Here is a 19,876-nt window from a genome sequence, read left to right as displayed (position 1 = left end):
GTGAACTTAGAACAAGTTATGTGCTCCCAATATACAAAGGAGAGACATTCATAGGATAAACATTTCCATTGCCATAAGGAGAAACAGTAAGGAAAACAGGGTTAACAGGAGCAAAACAGTTCCTAAAACCCGCAGGACAAACTCCATTAGATTTCAAAGTCTGAGAGTCATTTACAGAACAATGTTGCATCCTTGGGGCTTGAGAGAGCGGGAGTCTAACGCTTCCTAAGTGCCTTTGTGGCAGCCCTTTCCTCTCCAAATGCTTGGGTGAGTGCTCCAACATATCCACACATTGGGGAGACCACCTTCTCGGCCCCACCCTCCTCAAACATCGGGGCAGCTCCCGGATTCCCTTCCATCTCCGGGGCACATGCTCAACCCCTTCAGAACAGTGTGGTGGCAGCCAGGGTCTCCCCAATTCCCTGGGAATGTGCTCCACCCTCTTTGGGACCTCAGATGGCAAAACTCTTCCAAAGCATCGAGGCGGAAAGCCCACCCTCGACCTCCAGGGCAAACTCACCCTTTCCATGCGTGTGGGCTGCTCCGCTCTCCCAGCCCTAAACTTCTTGACTCCAGACCTCAACCGCCATGGCTCTGTCTTTGAAGAAATTTTTCCTTCAATTTGTTCCTTGTCTGTCTCCTCCAGTCCAGACTGGCAATGGCTCTGTCTATAAAGATCTTGCAAAAATTCTGTTGGCTTTGCATGAAGCACACAGGGGTCAAAGCCATCAGACAATAGGACTTTCCACAAATCCTTTCTGGATAATTCCATCTCCATTCTTGGCTTGTACTGAAATGGTGGCTGGGTTCCATGTTTGGTTACATCCTATGTTGGGCTATAGCTTCAGGGATTCCACCCCCTGGAAGCTCATAATTTTCCAAGTGATCAGCTTCTGGTCTCTTTGAACCCAAGAGTTCAGTTCTAAGTTTATCTCTTTCCGCTCGCATTTTACTATAAGCTGCAAGGAGAACCCAGGATACATCCTCCACACGTAGTCCGGAGATCTCCTCAGCTAAGTATTCCAGGTTGTTGCTTTCAAATTCCTCCTTCCATCTGACACCAGGACTCAATTATGCCAAATTCTCTGCCACTTTAAAACAAAGATTGCCTTTCTTCCAGTTTGCAGCAACACATTCATCATTTCTATTGAAGGCCTCATCAGAAGTTATCTTTAGAGTCCATATTTCCACAAACAGTCTCTTTAAAGCAGTTTTGGCCTTTTCTATCAAGCTCCTCACAATTCTTCCAGAAACTCCCCATTATCCATTTAAAAAGCTGTTCCAACATGTTTGGTATTTGCAAACTCAGCAGCAAAAGCACCCCACTTCTCTGGTACCAAAATCTGTTTTAGTTTGCTAATGCTGCACAATGCAAAACACCAGAGATGGATAAGCTTTTATAAAACAGGGGTTTATTTTGCTACACAGTTACAGTCTTAAGGCCACAAAACGTCCAAAGTAACACATCAGCAATTGGGTACCTTCACCGGAGGACGGCCAATGGCATCCGGAAAACCTCTGCTAGCTAGGAAGGCAGCCGGCGTCCGCTCCAAAGCTCTGGCCTCAAAATGGCTTTCTCCCAGGACGTACCTCTCCAGCAAGCTTGCTCCTCCTCAAAACATCACTCACAGCTGCAGTCAGTTTCCTCTCTCTGAGTCAGCTCATTTACATAGCTCCACCGATCAAGGCCCACCCTGAATGGGCGGGGCCACGCCTCCATGGGAACATCTCATCAGAATCATCTCCCACAGCTGGGTGGGGCACATTCCAAGCAAATCCAACCAGCATCAAAAACGTCTGTCCCACAAGACCACAAAGATAATGGCATTTGGGGGACACAATACATTCAAACCGGCACACAGGGGTTCTCTGTGCTTTTGCAACTGCCCTGTAAGGTTGTCCTGTAAGGTTGAAAGCATTTCAAAATAAAAAGTTTAAAAAAAGTATAGAGTATGCTTAACCTGCTTATTGGATTTGTTATGATCTTGATAAATCAAACTGAATTTGTTAGCTGATGAGAGTCTCACTCTTTGATATTTATTTACCAGATTGCCAGATACCAAAGAGGAACTATAATGATAATAATTGTTCATTACTGACCTTTTATGTACAACATATCATCCAGGATTTTACATTTTGAAAATTCTACGAACACCCACTACAATCCTTATAGTAATGGATAGTTTCCCTATTTTACAGAGGGGCTCAGAGAAATGATGTAACTTGCTTAAGATCATAGAGCTCATAAACAGCAGCCCCTGAATTTGAACATGGGACATTCTAATATATGATACTAAACTGCTGTCCTAAACTGCATGTCAAAGACATCAAGTCTGGAGGACTGCAAACCACACTTGGTGTCACTGACTGCCTCACTTAATTCTACAGACTTCCTAGGAAAAGATTTCACTCTCTCTTTGGTTATTTTTTTTTCCTTCTCTACCCCTCTACTCCATGCCATTTACATCCTCTTTTTAAACATATAACCAGGGAAAAATACAAATCTACTAAGAGGTATAAGTCAGTTTATGGTAAGGATGAAAACAATACATGTTCACAATGCAAGAAAGCAGATGCCAAAGTGGGCTTTTCCCATTCCTTGTCTTCTGATTACTGTGAATAATAAATATGATAAGAATTGTTGGCTAGGTTCGCATTCTCAAACTGTTAGCTAAACGATAAAGCTGCCTAGAAAATTCAACTGTCCTGTTTAATTTTTACAATGTCTTCATTTACTCTGGAACAGGGCTGGAAGGAGTTTTCTGGTGACCCTTGAAAATAGAAAAAAAAAAAAAGTTAAAATAATTGAGGCTGGGTTTTTTGTGTTTCTGGTGTTTGGGCTTGTGGATCTGTTTTTTATTAGCTTGGCCCATAGCCTCAGGTTAACTTTGCAGCTCTCAGTTGAGTCGGCTGGCCTCTTTATTACCACATGCTTCCACCAGCTGACCCAAATCCCCCCATATCAAACCATGGGAATTTAAAATAAAACATGGATATGGGGGGGATTGTCCCATTGCCCAAGTAAACGATACATGCTTTGGCTTTGCAGTAACTTTAGATGACAGGATCTCTTTTCATATGGGCATTTTTGTTTTCTACTTTCTTTGAATATTGGACAAACATTTGAAAGGCTACATTTATGTAAACCATTTTGAGCCTTTTCTAAGGTGTCAACTTACCAGCTCACCTTTTCTTTTATAGATATAAACAAAATTAACCACTATTGTTTATTTTAAGACAACCCAGAAACTTATACTTATTTATTTTAATGTATGATTTTTTCGTGATTTTTACAATGCATTTCCTGATTTCCATAATAATGAAGTAATGATTGAGGCCTAACTCTGTATATTTACATTGAATTTTTTAGGTAAAAAAAAATCCAATTTTCTGTAGCAAGAATCCTGGATTGATTATCAGAAAGATAAATTTTCAATCTCATCTCTACCATGTATCTGCTGCACCTTAGTTTTCTCACCTACAAAACAGCAATAAGAGAATTGAATTCTCATAGGGTTAAATTGAGAAGTAAATAAGACGATGCTCAGTATCTGACAGCACTTCTTTTTTTTTTTTTTTTTTTTTTTTTACTTATCTGAGCAAACTAATAACTGATTATTTATGAAAACTGGTTGAACTCCTCTACTGTTTGGGGTATTTTGTTCATCTGCCAGTGTTAAAGTTTGGAAGTAGGGTTCAGTTACTTGGAATGTATTTTTTAAAGAATCAAACTGGACTAGGAAACAAACCAACCAGTAACTAGATTAGTGTTCCCCTGGTTTAGCAACAATTTAGTCCCTGTCTGAAAACATAAACACAAGCAGAAAACTCCTCCGGTAGCCCAGAGAGCTTGGATAAACAAATTGGTCGCCTTCTCCTTTTTCCTTTGCCCCTTCACTCCTTGTTTTTCCGGAAGTCTGTGAAGTTCAACAGCCTCTCTCCTTCAGACCTGCAGAATGAACAACTTTCCTGGTGCCATAAATCCCCTCCCCTAACCCTTGCTGCTGGGAGTTTAATCTCCTTCCTGTCAACAGAACTTGAGACTTTCTTGACAATTCTAAAAGAGTTAAAGGAATGCCCCAAGCAGAAAGGACTCCAAAGAGGACCTAATGCTTTAAATCCGATCTCTGAGATCCATACCACTCTGGAATTTCTGGAGGGGGTTTGTAAAACATAACTTGCATAAAATCCTTTAGGTGCGAATGTGTTCTGATTTAGTTTCCTAATAATAATAATAATAAAAAGAATATAATTGTACTGTCCTCTGCATGTGGACTTGTTTTGCCCTGGGTCCATTTTTTCACCCAATCCCTCTTGTGGTCAATGACAGGGTCGGGGAGAGGGACGCTGGAGGGTTTTCTGGTTTTCGAGTAGTTTTTCTGTGTTGTAAGTGAACCGGCTCCTAGCGGGATTGAACCTGTGAGCTCACCTCCATTAGCACCAAACGTGAATCACTTGAACTAACCAGCCCAGATGAACTTGCTGAACTAAACACACTGTGCACTGCCAAGTTTTGAAGTTTCTTCTGTTTCAATGTGCAGAGTGCCAGCATCCCACACACACCCTAAGGTTTATTCCTATACCCTCTTCTGTTGCCATTTGGGCAACCTTGGAATTTTTATTGAATGTTCATAGTTATACAGAGCATGGGAGAAGCAGGGGATGGTGTTATGGTAGACACAGAAGAGGAAATGTACAAAGAGCAGGAAGTCCTTGCCACAGCAGAGGCCCCGAGTAAAAGGTAATGGATGTGCATGTTTTTCCTTTTGATTTCAAAGAGAAATCTTGAGCCTGCAAACCACAAGGCAGCATACCCACAAAACCAGAGCACACCCTATGTTAAAAGTATTAGGACTTTCCCATACCTGGGGGAATCATTTTTTCCCCCTTTCTGCATGAAATGGGCTATATTACACACAGCTTGTTAAATGTGTGACAGATCAGCTTGAAACTAGACTTCTTGTAGACTCCAGACCTGTACGTTGGGTAATAAACTGACTGCATACACAAACAGCCTCTTCCTGGCTTGAAGTTCCCATTACGCTGGTTCATGTTTCAACGTGTAGCCATTCTGCAGCTTTTGTTTTCAGGACAAGTAAGTGGATGTATGTGCATTACAATTCCAGACGTCAGCCAGAACCAGATGCGGGGCCTTTATTTTTAGTAAGGCAGGAGTGTCTGCTGACCCTTCTCAGCCCATGTCTAATGAAAGATTGACTGCTCTGGGTTTTCTTACAATAAATTATATATCCGAAAACAGTAGGTTTAAAAATTAATTCAAGATTAATTTAGGGATGACTGCACACGGAATTATTTAGCCAACTGATGAAAAATGAAATTTTCACTACAAAGAGGGAAGAATTGTACAAGTGTCAAATTTTAATTCCATTTCCCAAAAGAATTATCATGTCCCAAGACCCTTCTTAGAACCACAATTAATTATCTGAGCCCCCTGTCTTTCCCACATGTTCTGTGAGCACACACAAGCCAGGGTGCTTTTTCTGTTAAGTGTTTGGGGGAGAAAAAAAATTGATTAGCCTTGTACCCAGCATTCAGGAAAATAACAAAATGCAGAGTGGATCTTTTACCCATGTCTAAGAAAACTCGTTACTTTCTTAAGCAGATAAGAAAGAAAAAAAGCAGAAAAAAATCATTTTTATATGAAGTTCTGTTAAATTTTAATGACTGCTAGAAACAATGCAGTACTCACTGCTTCACTAAATCAAAAGGAAAGTAGCAAGTCAAGGAAATTTTATGTTGTAAATATAAAGACATTTTTGGTGTGAGTGGGATTGAGTTTACCTGCGATTAAAACACATACACACACACACACACACTCACACACATACACTAATTGAATCTAAAAGAATTAGGTCCTAGCCTCAAATTGTCTTGTGTCTTAATGAAAAATATGCATTGTTAAAAATGGTACTTTTACCTATGTAAGACATATGCGGCAACAGTAAACATCAGGCAGTGAAATCACCCTGGTGTCTGCACTCTATTCTGAAATATTAAAAGCCAAACTTTCTCTACACATCTCTCAGTTTCAAAAAACAGACTGTGTCTGGACAGCTTTTTATGGTTTGCATTTTCTTTTCCCTCCAGCTTTATACGTGAATGCGCATTTGAGAGAAAATATACGTTAAGCAGTAGACTAAGCTCCAATAATGCATTTTGTGTAATGTCCTATGTGGTCCGATCATTTCCTGAAAACTGTTCATGTGGTGTCTTATTTTCAAAGCACTGAAAAAAAAAAATCAGGCGAATTACCGTGGAATGTTGAAAGCAATGGAATGGACTGTAATTGAATATGCTTTCTTAGCAGTACACAGTACATTAAAGTGCCTGGCGATTATGGAAGCTAGCAGCGAGCCCTCACACACAGTGTGTGCAGAGCAAATTAAGTGGGCCACCATCAACGGAGGTGGAAATTCTGCCAGATCAGGTGTTTCCATCTGAGGGGAAGGACTCCTCATTTACATAGTGTTCCCACTCCCAGTCCATTTTGTACTTCTCTGTGGCTTGTTACTTCATTAAGGGAACACATTTAAAAGGGGCTTCTGTGGATGACTGCCTTTTTTTTTTTTTTTTTTTTTTTTTTTTTTGCTGAATCAGCAACCTCAAGGTTGAATCCATTTCTATAGCTTCTACCTTTTGAAAGCAAGGAAATATGGTTAACTGCACAATGCCCTTAGTTTGCAGAATATGTGAAGACAGAAGAAGGAGAAGCAAGAGGATAGAGAAAATGCTTTCAGTTATGTCAAAAATCAGCAGTGAGCTTGTATTTTTTTTATTATTATTATTATAATTTTCTGCATTTAATATTTTAAATATAGGGTAAGAGGTTGATGAGAACTTAGCTTAGTGGTTATTTAATAATTTTCAACCAACCAATCATTACTCCCAACATAAAAGAGATAAAAGAGGAAAAGCTCTGACTATGGTCCCTTGAGCAATCTGGGATTTAGCAGCAGAGAAGGCCAGGTCCATCTTACTTTCTTTGTAAAGGAGGACTCATGTACAGAGTAGTGAAATGATTTGTCCAAGGCACCTCTATTTAGTGACTGGGTAAGAGCAGAGCTAGGATGCTTCTTTCCTTCCTGGAGACTAGGTGCTCCAAAGAGGATCAGGATTCTTGAGAGAGCTGATCTGAGCCAAGGGCTTAGAAGAGCTTATGGATGGACACTGAAGGAAGGCATCCGAGTGGATGACAATCACCAAGGGAGAGTGTGTGGTGAAAAAAGAAGAAGAATGAAGATGGAGTCCCAGGATATACCAAAATTTAATGTGTTGGAAGGTGAAAAATTGACTGAAAAGCAACAGCCAACCAGGAGTGCATGATATCAAGGAAGCCAAGGAAGAAAATGTTTCAAGAAAGGAAGAGATAACTGGGGAAAGATGGCAGAGTAGGGAGCTCCAGGACTCAGTTCATCTTCTAGGGCAGCTGATGAATAGCAAGAAGTTCTCTGGAACAGCTGCTTTAGGGATCCAGAGGCCAGAAGAACACTATACAGCCCCCAGGGAACAGTGGGAGAAAGAAAACAGTGAACTGCAGTGAAGGACTGTGGGTAGCAGTCCATTCCCCACTCTCATAGCTGGCTGCCTGGAGATCCAGTCCTCAGCTGGCTGCTGCTGTCAGAAAGGGGTGTAAGAGTGCGTTTCCCCAAGAATGGGGGTGGGGCATGGTGGGGAACAGCCAAGCACTGCTCATGGTTTTTATTAGCATTTTTTGATTCCTGGGTTCCAACTCTGAGGGCAGCTGTTGTTTCAACCCATCCCAGACAAAAGCAGCCAGCAGCTCCTGTTTCAACTCTGTCTCCAACAGGGGTGGAAGTGGGGGTGATTTGTACACACAGTGCCTTCTTAGGTCTGCAGGGAACAATTTGCTGAAGGGCAGCTCTTCCCCAAGATCACTAGGTCCTAGCTCTGAGCTATAGTTGTAATCTGTCCCGGACAAAAGATGCCAGCAGCCCCTGTTTCAACCCTGCACCTGATAGGGGGAGTGGGTAGAGACTTAAAGGCACAGAACCTCCTTAGGTCTATGGGAAATAAGTTGCTGAAGAGTGTTATCTGCTTGGCAGGTCAGGAAAGCACAGATTCAGGGAGGTGTTGAAGAGATGTTTGGCATCCTTACCAGTCTCCTCCCCAGGGTAATTTGGAACTGGTCTATGCCCCCTTCCTGGGTCACTCATCTTATTTGACTGGGAAATACTAACTTGGGAAAGTCCTCTCCAGGGTGACCTTTCTCCCAGAATTTGTGCTCCAGGCAAAAAACAGCTAGGGACTAAAAAAAGACTGTTAAAAATCTGTAGAGTCAAATAAAAACAAAACAAAACAAAACAGAATGGAATCAGTGTTCCTAGAGAAGGAACAGAAGAAAGGAAGCTTTCTTCTGGGAGTGAAACAATTGCACAAATAGTGTAATCTTAAAAATTGTTATCATATATACAGGACAAGAATCAGATGATGAAGAGATAAAAAAATATGATCAGTTAAACATGAGCTATTCCAAGGTCTACAATAAGTTGAACCAAGTGTTGGAAAAGAGCCTTAAAACAAAGTCAAGCAACAATAAAACCCTAGACAAGAGAGAGAAACTGACTTTCAGAGTAAACTCATTAAGATAATCAGATGCCTAGACATCAGCAAAAAATTACAAACCATACTAAGAAACAAGAAGATATGGTTCAGTCAAAAGAATAAATCAAAACTTCAGAGGAAATAAAGAATTTGGAACAACTAATCAAAGAAGTCCAAATAAATGTCCTAAACCAATTAAAAGAGATGAAGGAAAATATAACTAAAGAGATAATGATATTAAAGAGACACGGTGTAAGCATAAAGAAGAATTTGAAAGTATTAAAAGAAGCATAACAGAAATTTTTGGAATGAAAGGCATAATAGAAGAGATTAAAATACATTAGAAGCATATAATAGCAGATATTGAGCAGGCAGAAGAAAGAATCAGCGAGTAAGAAGACAGGACAATTTAAATCTTACAGAGAGAAGAATGAAAAGATAAAAGAATGGGAAAAAAATTGAGCAGTTTTCAGGGATTTGAAAGACAGCCCAATGCACACAAACATAGGTGTCATTGGTGCCCAGAAAATCCTAATAGACCTATTCCAAGACACATTCTAATCAGAATGTCAAATGCCAAACAAGGAGAGAATCTTGAAAGCAGCAAGAGAAAAACAATTCTTCATGTAAAATGGATCTGGTATGATATCTTCAAGCTACTGAAAGAGAAAAACTTCCAGTCAAGAATTCTTTTATGGCAAAACTGTCCTTCAAAAATCAGGGAGTATTTAAAATATTCATAGATAAACAGAAACTGAGAGAGTTAATTAAAAAAGAGACCAGCCTACAAGAAATACTAAAGAGAGTTCTGAAGACTGAAAGGAAAAGATGGAAGAGAGAGGCTTGGAGTAGAGTATAGAAATGAGCATTATCAGTAAGGGTAACTAAAAGGATAAAAAAAGAGACAAAAAAAATGATATGACATTAAAAAAACCAAAGGATAAAATGGCTTAAATGAGCACTGCCTTTGCAGTAGTAACATTGAATGTTAATGGATTAAATTCCTCAATCAAAAGATTGACAGAATGGATAAAAATGTATGCTCCAACTATATGCTGTTTACAAGAGACTCGCCTTGTAAACAAATTGGTTGAAAGTGAAAGCCTGGAAAAAGATATCCCACACAAACAATAACCAAAAGAGAGCCGGGATAGCTATTCTAATATAGGACAAAATAAATGTTAAATGCAAACTGTTGTAAGAGACAAAGAAGGTTACTATATATTAATAAAAGGGGCAATTTACCAAGAAGCAACAACAATCATGAATATTTATATACCTAACCATGGTGCCCCAAAATACAGGAGTCAAACACTGGCAAAACTGAAGGAAGAAACAGATGTCTCTACAATAATATTTGGAGACATCAATACTTCACTTTCATCTATAGATAGAACATCTGGGCAGAGGATCAATAAGGAAACAGAGAACTTGAACAATACTACAAATGAACTAGACCTAAACCCACAACTTCTCTAATAAAAAAAATGTAAATAAATAAAAGTGAGTAAGATGGGAAAAGTTTATGATACCAGAGAGGGGAGAATAACTTATAGAAGCGGGTGCCAAAGAAGCAGGGAGGCATGCACAACTAACATGGACTGATCAGCATCATACAGTAAGAGAGGACCCAAATGATGAGGATGCTGTTAGGGCACCAATCTGCTTGTCTTTTGGTCTGTTTACCTTGCTTTGAACATGTAGATGGAATTTAGGACCCTCAAATTCTTGTTTTTTCCAAATTGAAAAGATACAGAAATTTGTAATGCTTTTATAATTAGACTGTTATCAGATTAGACACTGAGTCCCCAAAAGAAAGGATCACATCAAAGTTTTCTCTGTATTACTAGCACACATCATAGTGCTGAGAACACAGTAGCTACTCGATCTTTGTTAAATGAATAAACGATCTATTTCTTTATTCTCTAGTGGACATACATTGGTCTGCCATCCCAAAGTAGTTGCAAGTTGTGGTGATTTGAAGCTGTCTGTATTCCAGAAAAGCACGTTCCTAATCTAATCCACTTCTGTGGGTGTAAAGCCATTGTGAGCAGGACCTTTTGATGAGACTACTTCAGTTAAGGTGTGATCCACTTCAATCAGGATGTCTTCGTCCTCTTACTGGAGTCCTTTATAAATGGAATGTATACAGTGCGGGAGGAGAGAAAGCCATGGAAGCAAGAAGTTGAAGTCAGTGAAACCTGGGAGAGAAGGAGAGACCAGTAGATGCCACCATTTGACTTGCCGTAAGGAAGAAGAGCCAAGGATCACAGGCAGCTGGTTTTCAGGAAGAAAGCATGGCCTTGATTTGGACATCTTCATGGCATCAAAACTGTAAGCCAATAAATTACCATTGTTGAAGTGGAAACCATTTCATGGTATCTGCTTTGAGTAGCCTAGAAAACTAAAACATAACTTCTTTGAAGGCAGGGGCTATTTGATAATAGTTCTCTTATGACATCTTTAGCACCCGTCACTGGGCACAAAACAAGGGCTCAATAAATCCTTTTTTAAAATTGAATGTATGGTTCATTCAGAATCATTGACGATAATGTATCCCCCATGCTAAAACAACAAACAAAAAACATCAGATAGGGTATGATGATTATTATCATATAATGAAATATCTCCAGGTGCTACCTTCTAGGATCTAACTACCTAGAGGTGTGACCTTTGCAGTCAGGAGTGTACGCATGGCGAACAGTCCATCAGATAGGATGGGGAAGTGGCAATCAGCTTTCTTAAAATTCCTGCCACCTATGACATCTTTGCTTCCAGGTTTTTACTGCCCTTGGCCTGCCACTTGGGCCTGTGAAGTTTTCTGAAAAATGCTTTACGACTTCTGTTTTAAGATTGGTGGACTGTGATAGTTAAGCCCATGTGACAGCTTAGCTAGGTTATGGTGTCCAGTTGTTTTGTCAAGCAACCATTGAAGATGTATTGTGGCTTTAAATCATTAGTCAGTTGATTGCATCTATGACTGATTACAATTACAATCAACAAAGGAGATTTCCTTTAGCAAGGAGAGAAGTCTCATTCAATCAGTTGAAGGTCTTAAACGGAAAACTGATGATTTCAGCAGTCAGAAGGAAGAATTTCTATCTCTACTCCAGACAGTCTGCTTTTCCCAGGGAATTCACAGTTCATTGAACACTTCAGGGACAATTCCAACTTGTGGCCTACCCTGTGGAATTTGGACTTGCCAATCCCCACAGTCGCGTGAGCAAATTCAAATTCAAATATATGGGAGAGAGAGAGAGTGAGATTGAGAACTCTAACCCGGTGGCAAGTAAGATGTTTATTAAAATTATTGGCATCATGAATTAGTGGAAAGAGCACATGATTTAGAATAAGAATACTTAGGTTTAAATCTCCATTTTACCCTAGGATGTGAAATGCAGTAAGTCCATTTTTCTCTTTGAGTTATAATTTGGTTTTCTATTAAATGATGATTACGCCTGTTTCTTGATGTCTTTGTGTGATCACATATGATAATGTGCATGAAAAGTCTTTGTGAATGAATGATAAATGTTGGTGGCATCCTTGAATCTGGATGAGGAGTTGAAGGTTTTACTTTCTCTACCACTCATTCTAACAAAGCTTGCTCTCTTATACCTATATTAGTCTACAGGGAACACTGTACGTTCACGGTGTTGAGGATGAAACTCATGGTGTGAAAAATAGAGAGACTGCAATTTTGTCTCGCACAAAAATGTCCATTTTAGATTGCTCCTCTCTCTTTTTTTCTGGGATTCCTCTTGCTTGGAGGGGGCTCATTATCCTAGAAAAGCAAAGTGGGACCAAGATTAGCCTCAGTGGAAAGAAGTCTGGAAGCAGTGCTGTGGCACCGATGGCCGCCCACCAGCATCTGAGATCCCCTTCCCTGATGGCCACTCAGCTAGGAATTTTTCTTCCTAACCTTGCCTTGAAACTGGTCTGCATGACTGCTTTCCACCAGTGGGACATGAGCAACCTTGAAACCTGCTGCTTCTGGGCCAAGGCTTGAAAAAGGCATTTAACAACCTCCAGGCTTGGTTTCCCCTTTCACCACCTAGATGCAGATGACAACCACACCACTAGGGGACAATGGGGCATAACAAGGAAAACTCTCCTCCTAGAAAAGATCCATCCTCCAACCAAGAACATCCACACTGGACTATTATAAATGAGATAGATAAACTTTTATTATAACCCTTGAATATATTTTTGGTCTATGTTCACCTACCCTAACTAATTCAAGTGTTTAAGCCAGTTTCTGGTCTATGTCCTGGGAGAGAGGGGTAAAAATAATCCCCTGGCTTCACATATAGCCCAGACAAGCTCAAAGTATTGGATTTTCAATTGAGATCTAGGACCAAAACCTTTACCAACTGTAGAGTGCTCATTTGCCCAGGGCCTTTTCTTTAACATATTTAACTCAGGGACTAAAAGGGATAATTGGAGCCAACTGTTGTTTTGTGTCTAGGGTTAGTGCCACATGCTACTATCACAACTGATTTGGCTGACGGTTACAAAGACATGCTCAAAAGAGATCAAGATCAAAAAAGATGTCACAGAATGGAAGGATTTAGAATTAAAATGTGAATTAAAGGAGTAACATGGATTCTTCATTTGCGGCTTTTCTTTTCCTCTCTGTACATCTCTCTGTTATCCTTTTCCTTTTCTGCCAAAGGTCCTCCCTTACTTACTCATAGCTGCTTCTTCCCCATAATTTAGGCTAGCATATGGAAGCCATTTTCTTTCCAGCCCTGATTTGATGTGACCTTTCAACTGCAACCCCCAACTAGTAATAGATAACTTTGCTCTTTTCTTTACATCAAATTTCTAAGCACTGGTCTTCCTGTTACATTTTTACATTAAATCATGAGACTCGCTCACATCTTGGGTCTTGTCTGGTCCCTCCATCCAGTGATGTCATTCATATATTCATTAAACAACATTATTAAAAACTAATTATGTCCTAGGTTCAGGGAACCCATAGAAGAATAGATCAGGGTCTTTTAAGGAGCTTACAGAGAATATGTATCAGAAAGAGTGTTACCCTTCAAGTTTAGCTTCCAGTCATAAGACCTTAGGTCAATTGATCCTTAGTTTCTTCATTTACAAAAATTGGGCTACTAATACCTATCTCATTCATAGGTTTGTTCTGAGAATGAAAGGAGATGATGCATGGAAAGCTAATGCAATTAGTGCAGTGCCTAGTCATGCTCAGAGATCAACAATGTCTAATACAGTGATTGACACATAGAAGGCAAGCAGTAAATATCAGATCTTTTTGTTTTATTCCCCTCTCTTTATATCCAATGTTTCTAATCCTTCCCAAAAGAGCATTGCCTTTTTCTCAGACACAACTGAATTGCTGACACTTATGAAATTTGTAATCAATGAGCTTTCCCAACTCTAGCAATATATTCCAAGTGCATTTGCATTCTGTATTTTGTGAAATAATACACATTCATACTTGTATTATTTTCTACATATTCTGGCTGAAAGCCAACCTGCATTTTTAATGATCATTTTTTCTAATTATTCACACTGGACAATTTAAAGTTATTTCTAGTCTCCAGAGAAGCATTGCCCAACTGAACTTTCTGTGATGATAGATATGCTTTATATCTACAGTCCAACGTGGTTACTGGGCAGGCGGCTATTCAACATGGAAACATGGCTGGTGCTACCGAGGAACAGAATTGTTAATTTAATTTGATTTGATTTAATACAAGGTTAAATTTAAATATCTATATGTAGCTAGTGGCCACTGTATTGGATAGTACAGCTTTATAGTATTAAAAACTCCACTTAATTGGATATCCTCTATAAATTAGACAAGCCTATTGTTTTCTTTTCTGCTCAAACCATCCAAAAAGACATTTAATGAACAGAAATCAAGAGTATTTCCAGGGAAAACCACTCAATATATCCTACTTCTTGTTACTTTCTTCCTCCCAAATTAGCTTTTAACTAGTATTCTAATCTTAAGCTATAAATCAACCACCTAAATACAGTGGCAAAAATAGAGTTGTACTTTCTTTGTTGAACCAAACTCACCACCTTGGGTAATCTAGACAGAGAAAAGTACTGCTTTTCAATATACTGTTCTTGAAACTGAATCTTAAAACAGATTTCCTTCAGATGAAAATCTGTATGCCCATGTCTTGCTGCAGGTAAAGGGAACAAGCAATGAAATATAGTCAATTTGGGACTTATTCAGGCTAAGACCAAGGAGCAGAGTGGGGAAAGCAGGGCCTGGCTGTGTTTGTTGGGAAGTTACAACATTATTTGGTGCCCCAGACTCCAAGGTTGAAATGCTGTGATCCCAGATGGCTACAGCATTGCCTGCCATCTGGTAGCAGTTGGATGGAGAGTTCAATCTGATGAGACCGAGCCAGACAGCTGGTATCAGATATTAGAAATTTTAAGTCCAAACTCCAGAGTAGCTTTTAACAAAGCTGCTTTTGAGCCTGGGATCCTGAGAAAGAGGGGCTAATGTATCATTTATAAAGCAGGCCAAGGGAGTACGAATTTTCCAGATTTATAAATATAATTTTAATAACCTCATTATGTACTTACGAGGAAGTGCATGGCACAGTATTTCTTTTTTTATGCTCATTTATTATTTATAATTTTAGGAAGTCCACATATGTTGTAATATGGGTATCAGAACAATGCAAAGATAAACAACAAAAATTTGAAAAGTCCTAGATAAGTACATCAATCCCCCTTCTAAATAAATCCACAGGAAAGCCTGATATATTAACCTGGCAGACAGTTTCACAATCATGCAAGATGTTTTTAATTTAGAAGTATAGTTGATTTAGCCAATTTTCAATGAATGGACATTTATATAATTACATTATACATTATATAAATTTTTTCTAGTATATAAAAGACTGAAATGAGCATTCTTATAGGTGTTGTGTTTCTACATCATTATGTCCTTCCTTCCTTCCTTCCTCCTTCCTTCCCTTTCTCCCTCCCTCCCTCCTTCTTCCTTCCTTCCTCCCTTCCTTCTTTCCTTTCTTTCTCCCTTCTTTGCTTCCTTTCTCCCTTCTTTCCTTCCCTCCTTCTTTATTTAATTAATTATTATTATTTTTTAATGAGAGGTTATAGGTTTACAGAAAAGTCATGTGAAAAATACAACATTCTCATATACCCCTCTGTTATTGTGGTACCATTGTTACAATTGATACAATTGATAAAAGAATATTAAAATATTAAATTAAAATATTACTGTTAACAAGAGTCCATACTTTCTTTACATTAGGTGTATCTTCCCATTAACAACCCCATTATTAACGCTTTGCAATAGTGTCATACATTTGTTATAATTCAGGAAAGAACATTCTTATATTTTTCTATTAACCACAATCCATTTTTCACAACAGTGTTCACTGCATTATACAGTCCCATATACTTTCCCTTTAGTAACATACATGACCCAGAACATCCCCTTTCAATCACATTCACCAAAATACTACAGTGATGTTAATTACACTCACAATAATGTGCTACTACCACAGCTATCCATTTCCAATATTTACAATCAACCTAAATAGAAATTCTGCACAAATTAAGCATCAGCTCCCCTTTCTTGACCTCCATTCTATACCCGGTAATCTATATTTTAGATTCTAACTCTATGAGTTTGCTTATTATAATTAGTTCATATAGTGAGATCATATACTATTTGCCCCGTGCATCAGGACTTACGTCTTCTTACAGCTGAATAATATTCCACCATGTATGTATACCACATTTTGTTTATCCATTCATCAGTTGATAGACTCTTGGCTTGCTTCCAACTTTTGGAAAATTTGAATAATGGTGTTATGAACACCAGTGTGCAAATGTCTGTTCCAGACCCTGCTTTCAGTTCTTTTGGGTATATAACCAGCAGCAGGATTGCTGGATCGTGTGGCAATTCTATACTTAGCTTTCTGTGGAACTGCCAAACTGTCTTCAACAGCTGCAATGTTTACATTCCCACCAGCAGTGAATGAGTGTTCCTATTTATCCACATCCACTCCAGCAACTGCAGTTTCCTGTTTTGGTTTTGTTTGTTTGTTTGTTTGTTTTAAATAGTGGCCACTCTAGTAGGTGTGAAATGATATCTCACTGTGGTTTTGATTTGAATTTCCCTAACAGCTAGTGATGTTGAGCATCTTTTCATGTGCTTTTTGGCCATTTGTTTTTCCTCTTTGGACAAATGTCTATTCAAGTATTTTGCCCATTTTTTAATTGTGTTTTTTGTCTTTTATTGTTAAGTTGTAGGATTCCTTTATATATTCTGGATGATAAACCCTTATTGGATATTTAGTTTCCAAATATTTTCTCCTACTGTATGGATTGCCTTTTCACTTTCTTGACAAAGTGCTTTGATGCACAAGTTTTTAATTTTGAGGAGGTATCATTTATCTATTTCTTCTTTCTTTGCTTGTGCTTTGGGTATAAAGTCTAAGAAACCATTGCCTACCACAGGATCTTGAAGATGCTTCCCTAACTGTTCTCGTAAGACTTTTATGGTCCTGGTTATTATATTTAGGTCTTTGATCCATTTTGAATTAATTTTTATAAGGTGTGAGACAGGGATCTTCTTTCATTCTTTTGCATATGAATATCCAGTTCTCTCAATGCAATTTGTTGAAGAGACTACTCTGTCTCAGGTGAGTGCACTTGGCAGCCTTGTCAAATACTAATTGACCATAGATGTGAGGGTTTATTTCTTAACTCTCAATTCGATTCCATTGGTCGATATATCTATCTTCATGCCAGTACTATGCTGTTTTGTCCACAGTACCCTTATAACATGCTTTAAAGTCAGGACGTGTGAGTCTTTCAACTTGGTTCTTCTCTTTCAGGATGTTTTTGACTAATCAGGGCCCCTTACCCTTCCAAATAAGTTTGATAATTGACTTTTCCATTTCCACAAAGGAGGCTGTTGGAATTTTAATTGGCATTGCTTTGAATCTGTTAATCAATTTGGGTAGAATTGACCTCTCAATTATATTTAGTCATCTAATCCATGAACACGGAATGTCTTTCCAGTTATTTAGGACTTCCTTGATAACTTTTAGCAATGCTGTGTAGTTTTCTGTGTATAAGTCCTCTACATCCTTGGTTAAATTTATTTCTAGGTTTTCTAGTTTGCTAATGCTGCCAGAATGCAAAACACCAGAAATGGATTGGTGTTTATAAAAGGGGGTTTATTTGGTTACACAGTTACAGTCTTAAGGCCATAAAGTGCCCAAGGTAATGCATCAACAACTGGGTACCTTCACTGGAGGATGGCCAATGGTGTCTGGAAAACCTCTGTTACCCGGGAAGGCATGTGGCTGGCACCTGCTCTGGAGTTCTGGTTTCAAAATGGCTTTCTCCCAGGACGTTCCTCTCTAGGCTTCAGCTTCTCTCCAAAATGTCACTCTCAGTTGCTATTGGGGACTTTGCTCTCTTTTAGCTTCTCCAGAGCAAAAGTCTGTTTCAAAGGCCATCTCCAAAATGTCTCTGTAAACTGCAGTTCCTCTCTCAACTCCTGTGCATTCTTCAAAGTGTCCCTCTTGGCTGTAGCAAGCTTGATCCTTCTGTCTGAGCTTATATAGCCCTCCAGTAATTTAATTCAGACCCACCCTGAATGGGTGGGGCAACACTTCCATGGAAATTATCCAACCAAAGGTCTTGTCCATGGAAACACCCAAAGGATTCCAAAATCTAATCAACACTAATATGTCTGCCCACGCAAGATTGCATCAAAGATAATGGCATTTTGGGGGACATAATACATTGAACTGGCACACTAGGGATTTTATTCTTTTAGTTGCCATTGTAAATGGATTTTTTTCTTGATTTCCTCCTCTGATTGTTCATTACTAATGTATAGAAACCCTACTGATTTTTGTATGTTGATTTGTATCCCACCACTTTGCTGAACCCGTTTATTACCTCTTTTAGCTTTGTTGCAGATTTTTTAGGACTTTCTGTAGATAGAATCATGTCATCTGCAAATAGTTAAGGTTTTACTTCTTCCTTTCCAATTTGGATGCTTTTTGTTTATTTATTTTTTTAACTTTTCTAATGGCTCTAGCTAGAAATTGTAGCACAATGTTGAATAACAGTGATGACAGCGGGCACCCTTATCTTTTTGCAGAAATTATCTTTCAGTCTTTCACCATTGAGTATGATGTTAGCAGTGAGTTTTTCATATCTGCTTTTTATCATCTTGAGGAAGTTTCCTTCATTCCTATTTTTTTAAGTGTTCTTATCAAGAAAGGATGCTGGATTTTGTCAAATGTCTTGGTGTACTATATTAATTGATCTTCTTGTGTTAAACCACCCATGCGTGCCTGGAATAAAATCCACTTGATCTTGCTGTGTAATTATTTTAATATACTACTGGATCCAATTTGCAAGTATTTTGTTGAGAATTTTTACATCTATACTCATTAGAGAAATTGGGCTTTAATTTTCTGTTCTTGTAGTATCTTTATCTGGCTTTAGTTTTAGGATGCTTTTGGCTCCGTAGAATGAGCTAAGTAGTTGTTTGTTTGATAAACCTGCTGGCATGCAATGTACCAGAAATGGGTTGGCTTTCAATAATGGGGATTTACTAGGTTACAAATTTGCAGTTCTAAGACCTTGAAATTGTCCAAAACAAGGCATCAAGAGGAAGATACCTTCTCCGAGGAAAGGCTGCTGGCATTCGGGGTTCCTCCGTCACATGGGAAGGCAAATGGTGACTTCTTCTGGTCCTTTTCTCCTGGTTCTGGTTTCAATGGCTATCTCCAAATGTCTCTGGGCATTTCTCTCTAAACTCTCTCTCTCTCTGAGAGCTCTCGTAAAGGACTCCAGTAAAGGATTAAGACCCACCTTGAATTGGGTGGGTCACATCTCCATGGAAACAACCTAAACAAAAGCTCCCACCAACAACAAGTCTGCACCCACAAGAATGGATTAAAAGAACACGGCATTTTCTGGGGTACATAACAGTTTCAAACCAGCACAGTACTGTTCTCTCCTTTTCAATTTTTTGGAAGAGTTTGAGCACGATTGGTATTAATTCTTCTTGGAATGATTGATAGAATTCACCTGTGAATCCATATGGTCCTAGGGACAATGTCAGGAAAGATGCCAAAAGCCTTTTGACAGCTCTCCAAAGCTGTGCTTTCCTGGCCTGCCCAGCAGATGGCACTCGTCAGCAAACTTTTACCCACTGCCTTAAGGGAATCCTGCGTTTTGAACTGACACTACCTTTACCTCTGTCAGAGGCAGGGTTGAAACAATGGCAAGTGGTCCCTGTCCA

Source organism: Choloepus didactylus, chromosome 20 (genome assembly GCF_015220235.1).
Source record: "Choloepus didactylus isolate mChoDid1 chromosome 20, mChoDid1.pri, whole genome shotgun sequence".
Taxonomy (NCBI): Eukaryota; Metazoa; Chordata; class Mammalia; order Pilosa; family Megalonychidae; genus Choloepus; species Choloepus didactylus.
This window is presented reverse-complemented; position numbering follows the sequence as displayed.